The sequence below is a fragment of the Excalfactoria chinensis genome, chromosome 6 (assembly GCF_039878825.1).
Source record: "Excalfactoria chinensis isolate bCotChi1 chromosome 6, bCotChi1.hap2, whole genome shotgun sequence".
Taxonomy (NCBI): Eukaryota; Metazoa; Chordata; class Aves; order Galliformes; family Phasianidae; genus Excalfactoria; species Excalfactoria chinensis.
Window position 1 is genome coordinate 9,722,840 of NC_092830.1, and position 16,315 is coordinate 9,739,154.

The 16,315-nt window shown below is 43.7% G+C and overlaps 1 long non-coding RNA gene across 1 annotated transcript; it reads right to left on the reverse strand.

Moving 5' to 3' along the window:
* Positions 1 to 1,220: 1,220 nt before the first annotated feature.
* Positions 1,221 to 3,546, reverse strand: LOC140254405 (uncharacterized). The gene is made up of 3 exons (XR_011904195.1): positions 3,422 to 3,546; positions 2,097 to 2,181; positions 1,221 to 1,295 (listed from the first exon to the last, which is right to left on the reverse strand). It is a non-coding gene; the product is annotated as an uncharacterized lncRNA (long non-coding RNA).
* Positions 3,547 to 16,315: the final 12,769 nt, after the last annotated feature.

Consider the following 16,315-nt stretch of genomic DNA (forward strand, 5'->3'; position numbering starts at 1 on the left):
CTCACCTAACTCTGCTACCTCCCGACTCCTTGCACACTTAGCTGAGAACAGTCTCAACTCTGTACAACACTGCTTTACAACACCTTCAATAATAAAAATATTAATTAAATGATATCATAGTTATCAACTAGAGAAAAAATTAAACCAATATGCCACGCACTCTGAATAAAGCAATTACAGCCCAGTTGAAACAAAGACAGTAAACTGAGGACAGCTCTACCTTGGAGGTGATAGCTGTGACTCAGAAGATAGCTCTCTTCAGACCTGTCAATCACAACTTCTATTAACATAACATGCATTAAAACAAGGGCACAGATTTCTCTCTCTTGGCATACTCAAAATACAAACAAGACAAAGCAGCCTGTCTACAGACTATTTCCCAACAGCTTACCTAAGATCCTCATGCACTGCACAAAGGGGAACTCACCATTGATGGGCCACAGAGGCAGGAAGCATTTCTCTAAACCACACAGCCTTCACAATCCTGTCTCATGGACAAGAACTACTCACGCTACCTGAAGGCAGGAGTCGACTGACATATCACTTCTCCAAGCAGCTAATGGAGAAACAAGTCCACGGGGTCACAGAAAAAGCGGTAGCTGACTCAAGTGGCTGGAACATACTCTAAGCCCAGCCCCCCCCAAAAGATTTATCTACCTGGGAGCTCTCATGTGCTATCCAGAGAACCAATATTACAAAGACAACAAGCACAGCACATTACAAACTACCTCTTTCTTTTTAAAATAAAAACTAAATGATAATTTTTCTTCCTCTTCTGAATAAATCCCATATCCAAACAGCAAAATAATTATACACTGTCTTACTGAAGCACCTGTGTAGTGTCATAGGTAAGACAGCACACTCAGAAGAAAAACAATAGAAAGACACTGTGATCAGGTTCTAAAGAGTTAAGCTGATGCCTACATTCATGCAGTAGAGGCATTTTCCTACATAATACCTTGAACTTCAAATAGCATATAGTACAGAGACAGTATGATGGATAACTTGAGACCTTAATACCACAATAGAAGATGGTAAAGAAATGAAGCAAAAATTAACAAAAACAAAAAAAGAAACATAACCAATTCTTATGCCGTATCAATTTAAGCACAGCATTAGGTGACATGCTTACATGTCTTTTAGAGCAAGTTAAGAAACATTTGGTCAACTCAGCATGAAGTCTGATCCACATTCACTCACCTAAGCAAACCTTCAATGGGCGGTCATTTGCTGCCCCCTCAAGCAGATAATAGGGTGTGGGGGTGTTAGACATCTCACTACCACAAGTAAGTTGCCTAAGAAGGAACATAACAACACTTATATTAAGTATCCTAAACTCTTTTGCCAGCTAACTGGGGATTCCAGGCTACCCAGGTTTCTGATCTCTCTAAGCTGATCGTCTGAGAGGATGCACAGCAATTACTGTGTGGCTGGGCTGCTCGGAATACAAATTGTACTGCCATCTTTTGCCTGCACGGAGAACTGCACCTTCAGAGTGCCTCCCTCCTCTAAGAAGTCACTGTACTCCTTTAATCTAGTCAATGAAACAACTGCTCCCATATAGAGATGTCCAGTACAGTCAATGAGCCGAGTCCTTCACAGAAAGCAACTTCTTGTGGACGTACCCAGAAGAAAGTTAGTAATTTTGGACAACTGCATTACACTTGAAAGGAAAAACACCAGTCTTAAACTGATCAGCTAAGAAGCAACTACACCTAGTTCACATATCATACCAAAACCCTTGGAATCAGCTCCATGTTTCCTCTGGCACTTCCTGTCTGCGGGACCATAGCAGCATTCAATACCCAAATAAGTCAGTACCCATCAGAGCTGGTATTGATTTTAGACTCTGATTCACAATGTGTAGTTTTTATCTAGGCCAAGTTAGTAGTGATGGACAGTACTACTTTAAATAGATAATCACGCATTACAGAAAGTTTTCTTTTCTATGGAGGTGTCATGCACAATTAACTGTCCTTGTTTGAAGAGTCAGCACCCGGCAAAGAAAGAACTGGCATTCAGGGCACGCATTTTGGCACATGGTGTTTTGTAACGCTTCACCAATTTATGATGAAACCAAGGCAAAAAAATCATACCTTCACTGAAAAGAAAAACATATGTACTACGGGCCTCAGTGGAGCTGGAATTTTACCTGTGGTATCTAATAAATGGATCCGTGGCCTGGAGGAAGACAAAGGATAGGTATTTTAATTTAACAGAAAGCAGTTTTAAGGAGCTCTCAATTATTCTATGCAGGTGCAAATAAATCAGAACACAGTACACACCTATGACCAAAGTCAAGAAATACAAACGAAGTCAAGACAGGTGTTACTTACTATTGACTACTTTCACTCGCCCAGTCCCACTAACTCCAAGTTCCTCTGGTGTAATTAAAAGTATATACAATAAGGAGCATACCTACTAACTCTAATACATACATTGGATGTTCTCAGCTGCAATATTCCATGAAGGCAACAATGTCACTGCAACCAGAAACCAAGGGTCTCAATTCACATTCCATTCTGACCTCTAATCCACAGCCTTCCAGTAAGAGACCTTCACACAGCATAGTACAGCACTGGTTAACACCCTCACACTGGACAACCAGTGCGAGAGTTTGACTTCCATACCAGCTAGATGGAGGTAATGTTGTACAGCTGAATAACTCAGATTCACTCAGGACTACAAGAAACACTGAACTGCCCACTGCCCCTGTCCCTCAGCAGTGCTCCGACTTCCTCAGTTATATAGAATATGTTTTTATCCTGGCTATGTCTAAACAGAGCAAAAGCTCATGCTTTCTAGTATTACTAGTAACATTTCACCATTTCTCTGCTCATACAAAGCAGTGGCAGATGTCCAGCCATTTGAAAAGCATTAAAGCCACCTGCTTAACAAACATTTTCAAGCTTTTATTCTACACCAAAAATACCTGGAAAACAGCATGACAACCCAAATATACATCTTAAAGGGACCTAAAAGAAAATTAAGTCTCACAGTATATTCTGGAAAAAAAACAAAGGGTTTGTGGAATAAATCCTAATTATGAACTTTAAAGATAAAAGAAACCAGCTCATTTCTAACATCAAATGCACCAGTGAAAGGAACCTAAAACTGCAGAAACATCTTCAAACAGCCAAACATACCCTCCCACACAAAACAAGACCTTCAGTGAGACAAGAAACACAAACCATCCCTACTCAGACATCAGAGCTAAGTTATGTAAGCCTGCTAAAAACATACACCTCAAGAAGCACAAAGGAGTGAGGGATTACACATTGCTTCAGGCTATCGCAAACTACATAGAATAAGGAACCAGACTGAGCCACATAACAGCTAAAACCTCCTTAGAAGCTTCATACCTGCTCAATTAGAGTAAGTGACTGTGCCAGCAAAAATAAAAAAGACAAAAAATGTGTACCTGGTGTACAGCTCGGTTCTACATCCACCCACATCAGTTGGGACTTCCTGTAATTCCTTTCTAAAGGTCTCTGGATGAGCCGCCAAAAGACTAAGATCCATCAGACTCTGTATCCTTTCTTCCACTGTGACAACAGAACAAGATAAAATGTAACTCAATCAGATCATTCACAACACATAGTATATGAAAGCATACGTACATAAAGCAGTTCCAGCAAACACTGACATTTTAAAGTACCTAAGACCGAAATGAGCTCCCTCACAGTAACAGCAGAACACGATCACGGAGGAGCCTGCATAAACATCCCTACCCTTGTTTTACCTCTGAAGAGATCCTGTATTTTCAGACTGCCATTCCTTTTCACCTCCAAAAGGTGACGCTGTATCGTAGGTTCCTAGTTCTGCTCTTCACAGAGGCTGCCCTACAGCAGAAATTAACAGCCTGCATAATTCAATAACTTGCAGGGCTGCACTGCAGACAGAGCTGCAAAATGGGTTGCTCTAACTGAAGAGAGAATACATTCCGTGTTTTAAGCGGACCACTTCCTAGATATAGCTTCAAAGCCAGTAATGTCAGCTAAAATGAGAGTAAGTGAACTCCCACTTGAAGACAAACTGCTGGAAGCTACTGAGATAACATTACTCTGGAATAACCATCTGGATCAACAAAAGTCCAGCAAATAATCTTCACAGATCACTATCTCTGCAGGAAAAGAACCCTCAAAGCTAACTACTTCATTAACTATGATACAACATTAAGAGTCCACCAACTGGAACTTCTTAACACCTCTCCTTACCCTCATACACCTGATATCAGAAGCTTCAAAACTCAACAGTATGTGAGCTGCCAGCTGGTCTTTAAAAAGGTAAAAATAAATCCCAAACAAAAGCTAGTTAGTAACTGTAGTAGGAAAAATAAACCCCTGTACTGCCATTAATAAACACAGTCCTACAAAGAAGGTAAAAAAATATTTGTGCTGAAACAGCTGAAAACCCAAGGTACAAATTAGACAGGCAAGACAAATAAGTCAAAACTTTCTCCACATTTGCCAATTAAAACAGCCCTGCTCCAACTGATCCAAAGAAGTCAGTCTTTGTCCTCATGAGTAGTCTCAAGAAAAAAAAAATGTTTCTGTTTCAGACAAAGCCTAGTAGATAAATAAGTCCCAAGCTGCAAAGCCTCATCAGTAGCATTCCTGCCATCACACCCCAGGCCCAGCAACTTGAGGCAGAGCTAGCTACTTGATTTCAATCCCCTTAGCATAGTCAGTGGAACTCATAACTGAAAATATTGCACCCATCCATTCTTGGAGACTCCTGCAGCTCAGCTGCCTCCCAAATTGATCCGCAAGAAGAATGATAAACAGCCAAAAGAGCATTAAAGGAAGGTTGTGATACTCTCCCATAGTTAATTTGGGATTCCCAACCCAAAACACAACTCATTTAGGCTGGCTCCATTCTCCTCCCATTATAGGAAGAGAACCAAGCAGCAATACACCCTCGAAGCAACGGAGGACAATGTTATCCCAGCCTGTACCAGGAGATGTGTTACCACCACCTCAAAGGACATCCAGCAGCATGAAGTGTACCATGTTTAGACAAACTAAAGTGCAGGAATTCCGCTATGAGCATTAAGAAAAATTCCTTAGTGTTCCCTCACTGAGAATGGCCAGCAAAATTTACACAGAGACACTGCAGAGTCTGCCTACTCGTAGATATTCAGAGCTGTTTAGATACAGTCCTGAGCCACCTGCCCTTTGTAGCCCTACCTAGGCACAAATGCTGGAGAAGACACCGTCCTAGAGGTCCCTTACAATCTCAGCCATTCCGTGACTCCAGTCTCTACCCTAATAGGTCAAACTTGCAATTAACTTCCACATAACTGACTCCTTTCTCACACATAACATCCAACCTTTCATGCAGAAAAGCCTAATTCTTACTTCCAGAGCTCCTCCTGAACCCAGATAACATATCAATATTACCTCCAAACACAATTTAACCACCATTAAGGACAGCCCTGCTATTCAAATAAGAGCTATTAAATCCTGCATGTCATATTTCCTCAACAGTACAAGTTGAGTATTTGACACATCAAGAAACAAAACATCAATCCCATTAAAGCATGCAGACTACTCAAAACAACTGAGAATAGTTAGCAAACTATGTAACAAATATAAGAGACAACAAAAAGGAGAAGGAGAGTAACAATACCTATAGAAAGAAAAAGGTTAAATAGGCACACAGATCCTTCCTTCACTGCTACACCTCCCACTACATTTTCACCTGTTAACTCCCACCTTCAAATTTAACTAGCTAAGTTCACAACATCGAAACTCAACTTACCAGTAGTACAACAAGCAACCACTTCACAGTGGACCATTCCTAAGCAACCTGAGCAGTCAAATCTGGCCTAAAAGAAAAAGATAGCCACACCCAACCAGCTGTGCAACATAAGTGAGTCATTAAGAGATCTGAATAGAAACATCACTGAAGAGCAACCACAAAAGGTAAAAATTAAGATAGGCCCCTAGAGCTTGTTCAGCCTTCATGTTTTTGAGACACTCCTCTTGTTCCTTCCCTCAACCTTAGGGTAGATTTGTGTCAAAAGACAAACCGGATGCAGCATTACCCAAACACCTCCTCCTTGTTCAATTTGTAAGCACTCTCACTAACCTCGTGGATTTCTTAGCAAATACAAAACCCATCTGCTTCTCAAAAATCTTCCCTTGTTTTGCGTAACAATCACTTGCTTGATCTTTACAGTTGCTCTTGGTAACCTCAACCGCTACCTGCTAATTTATGAATCCTATGAGCTGAGCAGGCTGCCAAAACATTTACATAATATGTCAAGTAATTACCTCCAAAACTCACAGTTCTGTACATTCGAGTAAAAAAAAAAAATCATTTCCACTAGTACTAAAGTGCAATTGAACTAGACAATGACATTCACGTGTCACCTCTCAGACCTATCAAGCCAGGCTTTTTTCTCTAGAACAGGTAGCTTCACACTACCCTAACCTGAAATAATGAATATAAACCAGAAATAAAAGTGTATCTGTAAGCCTGAGAAAATAAGGTAAACAGCAAAAAAGAAACTCTAGAGACAACTCTTATGTCCTAACTTACAAAACTTCACAGCTTTGGTCCATAATTCATACCTGTTTACTCCTGCTTCTCCTGCACCTTTGAGTAGTTGCTACTCCTTCCCTTAAACGTGGAAAAATAAATGTAGACAAGCCTGCCTGTTTAAAGTGGCTCACCCAGGCACGGTAGATTTCCACAACAACAGTACTACACAGCAGCAGGACTTCCTTTCCTAAGCAGCAGTTGTTGGAACACTAACAACGTTTCTCAACTCTGAAGTAACTGAAGGTATAAGTGACTGATTAGAAAAAAACATCCCAAACCACAGAAAACTAAAATTTACTTAAAGAAAAATACAGCTACAGGAACAAAATTAAGTAAATCCACCACTTACCTACAGAAAACCTCCCTTATTCAGGTACCTGTAACAAAAGGTACCCCCAACATCCCTTAAATGAGAACTGCAAAGGGGAGGATCCTGGCTCCACCCCTTCTTGTCAGCTGCATTGTGTGCACCTGAGCTCCCCCGAGTCAGCTCTAGCTTCCTACCTGATGCTGTCACCTGTTTAATCTCTGACCTGCAATTCTGCTGCCACATGAAATGAAAACCTGCTTTCAAAACATAACAAAATGAAACATGCAGTGAGATCTCTAATGGGAAAGCATTATTTCATAGAATGACAGTTTATGGATTATGAGAAATCATGAAATACACGTGAAATGTAAAGGTTAAGCGTAAAAGACTGCAATTGCTGCTACAAACCAAACACTTGTAGTGAAAACACAGTGCTCAGTAATATGTTCTTACAGTGAAAAGAATAGCTAAAGTATAACGGATACATGCACATACAGTGATGTTTAGCAACAATAATGCAAAGATAGTACAAGAGAGGCAGTAGTAAGTATCCAAAAAGTTAGCAGTGATAAATAGCCCAAAGGTAATTTAAGGGAAAGACTCACCCAATAAAGGCCTTCAGTCTGCTGGAAACACTGTAACAAACAGTAATAAGTATCCCAAATGTAATTTAAAGGAAAGACTCACCCAATAGAAACCATCAGTCCGCTGGAAACACTGAAGCAAACTCCACCAAGGAGCAATCTCAAAGGGATGCTGCTCCAGCCGTGGTCAGCCCTTAAATGAGGTCTAGAGGAGGTGGAGTCAGGCTCTACCCCTTGCGGGAGCACAGCTGAATTACCCTCACCTGTGCTCTCACGGCTGACCTGAAGCTTGCCTCAGCTGATTAATCAGTGGTTCAGGCTGTGATTACATATACATATACATATACATATACATACATGCACAAATGCATATATTAATGCATATGTATTTATTTAACATGCAACACGAGACTGAGTTCAGCTGTCAGGTTTTCAAAGGTACGTTAATGTAACTAGAGGATGGCAATATACAAGAGCTGCTTCAGAAGTTGTCCTGCAACATCAGAGACAGATGTCATCGATACGACAGAAGAGTCTGAACCTTCCCACTGACATCCCGTTACACGTTGCTGCTGTGTGACAGATGGCAGTAGAGGGTCAGTCTGACGGAATACCACCTGACGTGCAAGTGCATACAAAGCAAACGTGTCACTGAATCCATGGTTTGAAATCATTTCTGCTTTCCCCATAATGACACACTCTGCTAGAGAATAGAATGTGTCCTCTCTTTTCTTATAGCCTCTCTGCAGACCTTGAAAATCTCTGCAAATCGCTCAGTAGTGCACACGAAGAACAACTGGCTACCGGAGTGAAAAATACACTTGGTCATACAGGCAGATGGGTTGTGAACAGGTTTTATTCGTGTGCATTTTTACTTTCTGCGTGTAGCTGAAATGCCAAGTCACGGCTTGAAGCAGTGATGGAGCATCAGGTGGGAAGGCAAGGGTAATGGAGTCGAGGGACTTTGTGTGGCAGGAGCCTGCGGGAGTTTTTCTCCCCTGGTCTGGCTCGAGCCCAACATTCAGCCTGGGGGATGTCCTGGTGGGGAGCTCAGGACGCACAAGCTGGTGAAAGCATGAGGGCTTCTGCTCTGCAGCGCTGCCCACAGACAAAGCCCAAACCCCAGGGCGCAGCCTCAGCCCTCGGCCCAGAGGAATATGTGGGCAGTGCTGGTGCAGCCTCTCCCTACCCAACAAGAAGTGGAAGCAATCCTCCTTGTCCTCTGGTGCTTCGACACCAGAGACAGAGGTATCCAGTGATGATAAATAAGATCCCTTGGGTCCATGAAGCATACTGTGACACTGTCTGTAGCAGGGGATGGTAACATGCAGCATGGTAACACATGGGAAACACACAAGGCCTGTGGTTCTCGAGTTCCTACGAAAGCGCTACGACCCACTGATGGCAGTGCTTATAGCTGTGCTGCTGTCTCAGCTGGTGATGACCTGTATTGTTTTCTCATGGATGTGGCACGAATGTCAGTGAGTTGGCTTTTCCCCAAAATACTTTACTGCTGCATTTGGCAATGAAGCATTTGTGGTGATAGGATCCTGGATGACCAACTCAGCTGCTGGCAGTATGCTGCTAGGATGAATGTTGCAATGTCTTTTAAGCGTGCTCTTAGTTCCCATCAGCGAGCAGTGCTTTCTGAAACTCATTCTCACAGAGTGTGCAAGAGAGAAGAGACAGCTCCAGGACAAGGTCATCCTGACTGTGACCAGGAGAGAGGCCAAACTGGAGGTGAAGCAGAGTTGCAGGAGGCAGCAAAAGAGGATGTACTTGCCCGAGAAAGAAAGAATCTCTGCAGCGGATCCGGCCCATTCTCCCGCTCCTTTGAAGCAGAGTTTGACTCCCTGTGCAGCAAAATCAGCACAGACCCTTCCCTTTGGCCCACGTGTCCCAGCAGCTCTCCCACAGACAGCGTCTCTTCCCCAGATACCCGCAATTCTCAGGGTTCCCCATAGTCATCTAGTGCCCCGGTTACCTGTGTCAGCAGGTCCAGTGTTCCCTGAAAGACCCCATTTCTGAGTAATAAAGACACCCTTTGCAAAAGCAACTGTTTTGACCATTTCCATTGGTTATAGTGCATAGGGCTGAGGCCAGCACTTTGTGCAAGGGAAGGTGTTGGACAGCTGCACACCATTGAGGGACTCCTTGGTCCCAGCATCAGCTTGCTTTTCTAATTGGACTGTCACCCAGGCTCCCGCCAGAACAGGGAAGTGCTGGGGAGGCTTGATACGTGAAGAGTTGTCCTTCTAGGCTACTGCCTTGAATAAGGGAAGGCAGTGAGAGAAGGAAGCACCTGGAAGGAGGAGTTTCCAGCGGTGAGCACATCTAGGAGAAACAACATGGTAGCTAAGGCTGCCAGTAAAATGCTTATGTCTGCAGGTGAATAGATGACATTCTGCTTCATGGCCGAGACCAGAAATCACAGAAATCATTGTATGAGTCATGGCAGAAATCATCAAATGGTGTGGATTGGAAGAGACCTCAAGGACCTTTGAGTTCCAAACTCCCTGCCACAGCCAGGCTTGTGAATCATGAAAGCATCTTTTCTATATAAAGGTGGACTCCATTACCCAGCAAACAGGTTTTTTTTTATAAAGGTCCCCGTTTTGCTGTGGACATTGTTTACAACTGTTGTCCAGGGAATTTGGTGTTCCCTTGCCCTGGGTAAGTAGGAGGACTCCATTACCCAGCAAAACACAAAGGATTTTCACCCTATACCTGAGACCAGCTAGCAGAAATAACTGTTATGGGGCAAAGGTTGTCAAAAGAGATACTGAGAAAGTGAAGGCTCCGGGGAGGCTTCATTGTAGCCTTCCAGTACTTGAAAGGAACATATAAATAGGTGGGGGAATGGCTGTTTACGAGGGTGTATAGTGATAGGACAAGGGGGGGATGGTTTTAAACTGAGATAAGGGATATTTTGTTTGGATATTTGGAGGATGGTTTTCACACAGAGGGTGGTGAAGCACTGGAACAGGTTGTTCAAGGAATTAGCGGATGCCTAATCCCTGGATGCAATCAAGGCCAGTCTGTATCTTGCTCTGGGCAGCCTGGTCTAGTGGTCGGTGATCCTGTACAAAGCAGGGGGGTAGAAAGTAGGTGATCATTCCGGTCCTTTTCAACCCAGGCCGTTCTGTGATTCTATGATTCAAAATTAAACATGTTAAACTTGTTGCATGGATACCTTATGGTACTTTTTAATAGCTATTCCAATAAGAATTTCTCTGTAAACACAATTGATGAAGAACTCTTATTTTTATTTTGTTTTGTTTTGCTTTTGTTTTGTTTTGTTTTTGCTTTATCTTGTTTTATTTTGTATTCTTCTATGCAAGTAAAAGCTGGAAAGGGAGTGTCTGTGAGCCTAAATGCAACCATTTCTGGAGGGTTGGAAATGGCTCAACGTTGCTAGAAGAGACTCAGGAAATTAGGGGCACCCAGTGGGACTTAAGCACCTCCCAAGGCTTTAGGGGATACCAAGGTTAAGGAGCAGCATTCAGGGTGCCAGAGACTTTGACACCTTCTCTGAGCTGAAGAGCAGTGGACAGAGTGAGGACAGACTCAGGGTTGATCAGGGACACTCAAAAGAATAAGGCATATTCTAAGCGGCAAGTGTCATGGGAAGGTGTTTTGCAGATGCACAGGAAGACCTCCCCAACATCCCACTTGGACCCGATGGTTGAACTGTGCGCCAGAGTATGTGCAGGTTGGATATCGCCTGATCAGACTACAGACTGTGACAGGAAATTGCTGCTGAGTAGTACGTAGAGCCCGATTGGGCTGGTTTACGCAGAGAGGGTTCAGACTTGTGGGTGGAGCATGCACAAAGGTGTTGAGGCTTTTGCATGCTCCAGGGTTACCCATGCCATGCTGCACCATCATGACATTGCAATATTGGTTAGTACTCGAGGATGGTGTCCTGGGGAAGTCCACGTGACTGTTCAAAAAATCTTGGTAGGTTGGAACAGCATGGCACATAGACACTGTCAGGGCTAGGAGCAGGACAGCAGTCCACCACAGGGAGCTCATGGCCACGGCTGCCTAGGAAGGAAACTGTAAGAGAAACTCACTGCTCTGTGAGAGTCCCAGGTAACTCAGGTGCCCCTGCTGCACCCAACACAACCCACCACTCCCTAGGAAATTCTCCTGACCCCCAGATGCACTAATGTCCAACAGGAGATTGAGACAAACAAAGATCACCTTGACACCTGTCCCTCCCAAATGGTAAATGACTCCAGCCCACTCTACATACACAAGAAAGCCCAACTCCCTCCTGGCCCATAACCATAAAGTCTCCTCTAATTATCCAGTGCTAATTCAAGCTATTAAGGAGGCAGAACACTTCCTCCTGATCCTCTGGAGGGCTTCCTGTAGAACGGGGATGCTACACATATAAGCAAATTCCCATCCCCTTTTCAATACATTTTCACACCCCTTGTCCTCTCAAACACATACATGTACCCCAGCAAAATACTCCACTGTCCTCGATGTCTCAGCCAACCCCACAGAGACACCTCTTTTCCCCGGGTCCCTCGTATCCTGCCCACCTAGGACTCACGTTGCCACTCTTTGGGTATTTGCGAGGATCTGTGCCTGTCTCTCCTCAGGGTCGTTCCACCTCGACCGTTTCCTCCGTCTGGCAATGGTTCAGGGTATCAGCTGTGTCTTTTATTTAGTACAGTGTGACAGGAAACTCCTAAACAAGGAGGAGTCACCACAGTGCGGGGAGGAAGCACACAAGAGGCGGCACTTGGGGGGTTGGAGGATGGGATAGAAATTAAGAACTTACGGGCTCCGCTACTTTGGAAGGAACTCCGAGGCCCTGGTGTCCCAAACAAATTATAAGGGCCATGGTCAGAGACAGCTCAGGGCTGGCTGGCTGGTCAGCTGGTGATGTGGAGGTGCCGAGTCAATGGGATCTGGGATGTGGATGGCTATGCTGCAAGCAACATGCAGGTGGCCCGGCAGCATTGCTGCAAAACAGATGCATAAGCAGCACTTCATGCTACAGCCCTAAGACTGCTGCCGAGGCTCAAAGCTGCAGCACTGCAGGGCCAAGCAGGGGTTTCACCCAGTTTTCACAGCAGGGGATGAGAGAATGAGTACAAGAAGACCCCAGGAACTGCTGGCACTTTCCTTCTAGTCAGGTTTGGTCACTGGCTGCACATCCCCACCTGGGACATCTGTGGTATTTCTTGCTGCCAGCTGTGGAGTAGAAGAATGTCATTATAATGCATACCTGGATGAGATGTGGTTGAAGAACCCAGGCCACAAGATCCTGTCTGGAAGATGAGATTCACCATTAGGGAAGAAGGCAACACACAAGCAAGCACTAGTGCACCAGCTCCAGACATCTCCAAAAACAGGGATTCACAAGGGACAGTTTTCAGGTTGTGTGGAAGGACTGTGCACTGTGGAGAAGGCAAAGTTACACACTTTGTAACAGCACACTGAGACTTGGCACTGTGCTGAGAGACTGCACCTGTATAGCTAAGAGCAAAGATTGCCATCTTCTTAAAATGGCTTCTTTCCTCTGCCCAAATGAACTTCTAAACCAAGAGGAAGGAGATGTCAGCATCACACACCATCCAAGACTGTGCCATGTTCTGCCATGTCCTTGTGATTCACCACTTCCTCATTTAAAAAGACGTTGATGTGGTCTGGTGACTGTGCAAAAGAATTTCAGCTTTGTGGTCTGTGTTACCTGCTGCTACAAGGACACGAACGCCTTTTGGCTATAGAAAAGTTCTGGTGCATTTTTGTCCCCTGCCAGTCCGTAAAGGATCCCAAGCCGGTGGCTATAACAACAAAAGGCAGAGCACTGTCCATTTATTTTCTCACCTGAGAACAGATGTTCTTGTCTTGCTTTGTGAATCACAGGGAGCCCACTAATGACAGTTTCGTGGCCATGCAACCAGTATCAGCCTTTGTCCGTGAGATGGGATGTTGGAGATGGCAAAGGATGAGGCGCAGCGGGCACGCTGCAGCTCTCCCCACTCGTTTTCCTGCACCAGCCCAGATGTGGCACGGGGCACTGGGCTTCACTGCATGCTTCTCTGCTCCTCTGATACTAGCAGGGCTAAGCTCTCCTGTGTGAAGACAAGTATGAACTGTTGCCACTTTTTGATCATAAAGGCAGACTCACATAATCACAGAATAGTTGTGTTTGGGACACCTGGATGTTGCCTGTTCCAACACCACTCCTCCAGTGGGTATGGACTTTTTAGTATATATTGGAGTATGTAGCATATATTCACTACTCAGTGTGGAGTAGTGAATGGATTTGTTCTTTTCTTTTTCTTAGTCATGCAGCTTTTGATTTACTCAGTAAACAGTCTTCTTCTCAACTCGCGGATCCTTGTACATTCACTTTCCCAGTTCTCTCTCCTGTTCCACTCGGGAAGTGTATCTAGCACCTAAGAGGTACACAGCTGCACGCCAAGGCAAAAGCACAACAGAGACACAGACACTGCTAAGTACAGAATTGCAAAAGGAAAATTCTCTGCAATGCACAGTTTCTGTTCATCTCGTGCTTCACCCTGGTTCTGGGAGCCCTTAATGATCACCAATATGGAAGTTGTATAGCGTACACAGGTTGGCTACAGCCCAGTCACAGTCACACATTTATCCATAATTGGCCCAAAGCTCCTTAATGATAGTCCTTATTCTTAATACATAGCAAGATTTTGTCAGCGTAGCTGTATGTTCCACAGAACGTTGTTTGGGCCGTTACTGATCTTTTCCTGATATAAGCTCAGCACTGGCATCTGCGGGTTACTTATCAGCCAAGGTCGTTATGATCAGTAATGCAATGGCTTCATTCCCTTCCTTCCCTACAGATCACACAATGTGCACTGAAACGGGAGCAAAGTTCACCAAGCAAAGCTAGAGCTTTATACAGAAATAATGAATGGGCTTAAAATTCTTCCCACTGGAGAGCAGGTCCTCGCTTGGAGCAGGGGAGAGTGGGAGGAGCCTCATGGCACACGTTACAGCCCAGTCAGTCCCTGTGCCATCCTGCAGTGAGGTTCTTCTCTAGAGGCATGAATAAAGTCATTGGTTCTGCACACTGGAGCCTTTGTCCCATCTTCCTTAGCTGGGACAAAGGCGGTCCCTTCCACCACATCCTTCTTAGCAATGTTACTGTGTCTGTGGGTGAATCAGGCAGTGTCTCTGCTCAGGGCTCAGATGTTTGTCCAGAAGGCCTACTCGAACCTGAGCAGGCTAAATGGCTCCAGTTTAGGCTCTGATGCCTCTCTTGTACTATCTTTGCATTATTGTTGCTAAACATCACTGTATGTGCATGTGTACATTAAGCTTTAGCTATTTTTCTCTCTGTAAGAACATGTTACTGAGGACTGTGTTTTGACTACAAGTGTTTGATTTGTAGCAGCAATTCCAGTCTTTTATGCTTAACCTTTACATTTCACGTGTATTTCATGATTTCTCATAATCCATAAACTGTCATTCTATGAAATAATGCTTTCCCATTAGAGATCTCACTGCATGTTTCCTTTTGTTATGTTTTGAAAGCAGGTTTTCATTTCATGTGGCAGCAGAATTTCAGGTCTGAGATTAAACAGGTGACAGCACCAGGTAGGAAGCTAGAACTGACTCGGGGGAGCTCAGGTGCACACAATGCAGCTGACAAGAAGGGGTGGAGCCAGGATCCTCCCCTTTGCAGTCCTCATTTAAGGGCTGGTAGGGGATGGTGGAGTTACCTTTTGTTACAGGTACCTGAATAAGGGAGGTTTTCTGTAGGTTAGTGGTGGGTTTACTTAATTTTGTTCCTGTGGCTGTATTTTTCTTTAAGTAATTTTTAGTTTTCTATGGTTTGGGATTTATTTATTTATTTATTTTCCTGTATGTTGTGTTATTCTTGTATGTTGTTGGAGGCTTGAAACAAAAAGCATTGTAGTCAGAAGATGTGAGCTATCCTCTCGGATTTTAAGAGATAGTGTGCATGTATCAGTTTCCTTGAAACAAAAGCAGAGGTTTTGTTTTGGTAAGAGAATAGTACTGTGGTGATTTGCTTATTTTTTTCTAATCAGTCACATATACCTTCAGTTGCTTCAGAGTTAAGAAACATTGTTAGTGTTCCAACAACTGCTGCTTAGGAAAGGAAGTCCTGCTGTTGTGTAGTACCGTTGTTGTGGAAAGCTACCGTGCCTGGGTGAGCCACTTTAAACAGGCAGGCTTGTCTACATTTATTCTTCCACTTTTAAGGGAAGGAGTAGCATCTTCTCAAAGGTGCAGGAGAAGCAGGAGTAAACAGGTATGAATTATTGACCAAAGCTGTGAAGTTTTGTAAGTTAGGACATAAGAGTTGTCTCTAGAGTTTCTTTTTTGCTGTTTACCTTATTTTCTCAAGCTTACAGATACACTTTTATTTCTGTTTTATATTCATTATTTCAGGTTAGGGTAGTGTGAAGGTACCTGTTCTAGAGAAAAAAAGCCTGGCTTGATGGGTCTGAGAGGTGACTCGTGAATGTCATTGTCTAGTTCAATTGCTCTTTAGTACTAGTGGAAATGATTTTTTTTTACTCGAATGTACAGAACTGTGAGTTTTGGAGGTTATTACTTGACATATTATGTAAATGTTTTGGCAGCCTGCTCAGCTCATAGGTTTCATAAATTATCAGGTAATGCTTGAGGTTACTAAGAGCAACTGTAAAGATCAAGCAAGTGATTATATTATGCAAAACAAGGGAAGATTTTGAGAATTGGAAGTTACATGCACTTCCTGTAGGGTTACGAATCTTGCTCTGATAAGGAACAGGGTCTTTAGGGACGTGTAGACATCCCTTCGTAGCCGGGAGCCTGAATGCCAGTGTTGATTTCTGAATAGAAGATGGTGTTCAGTGGT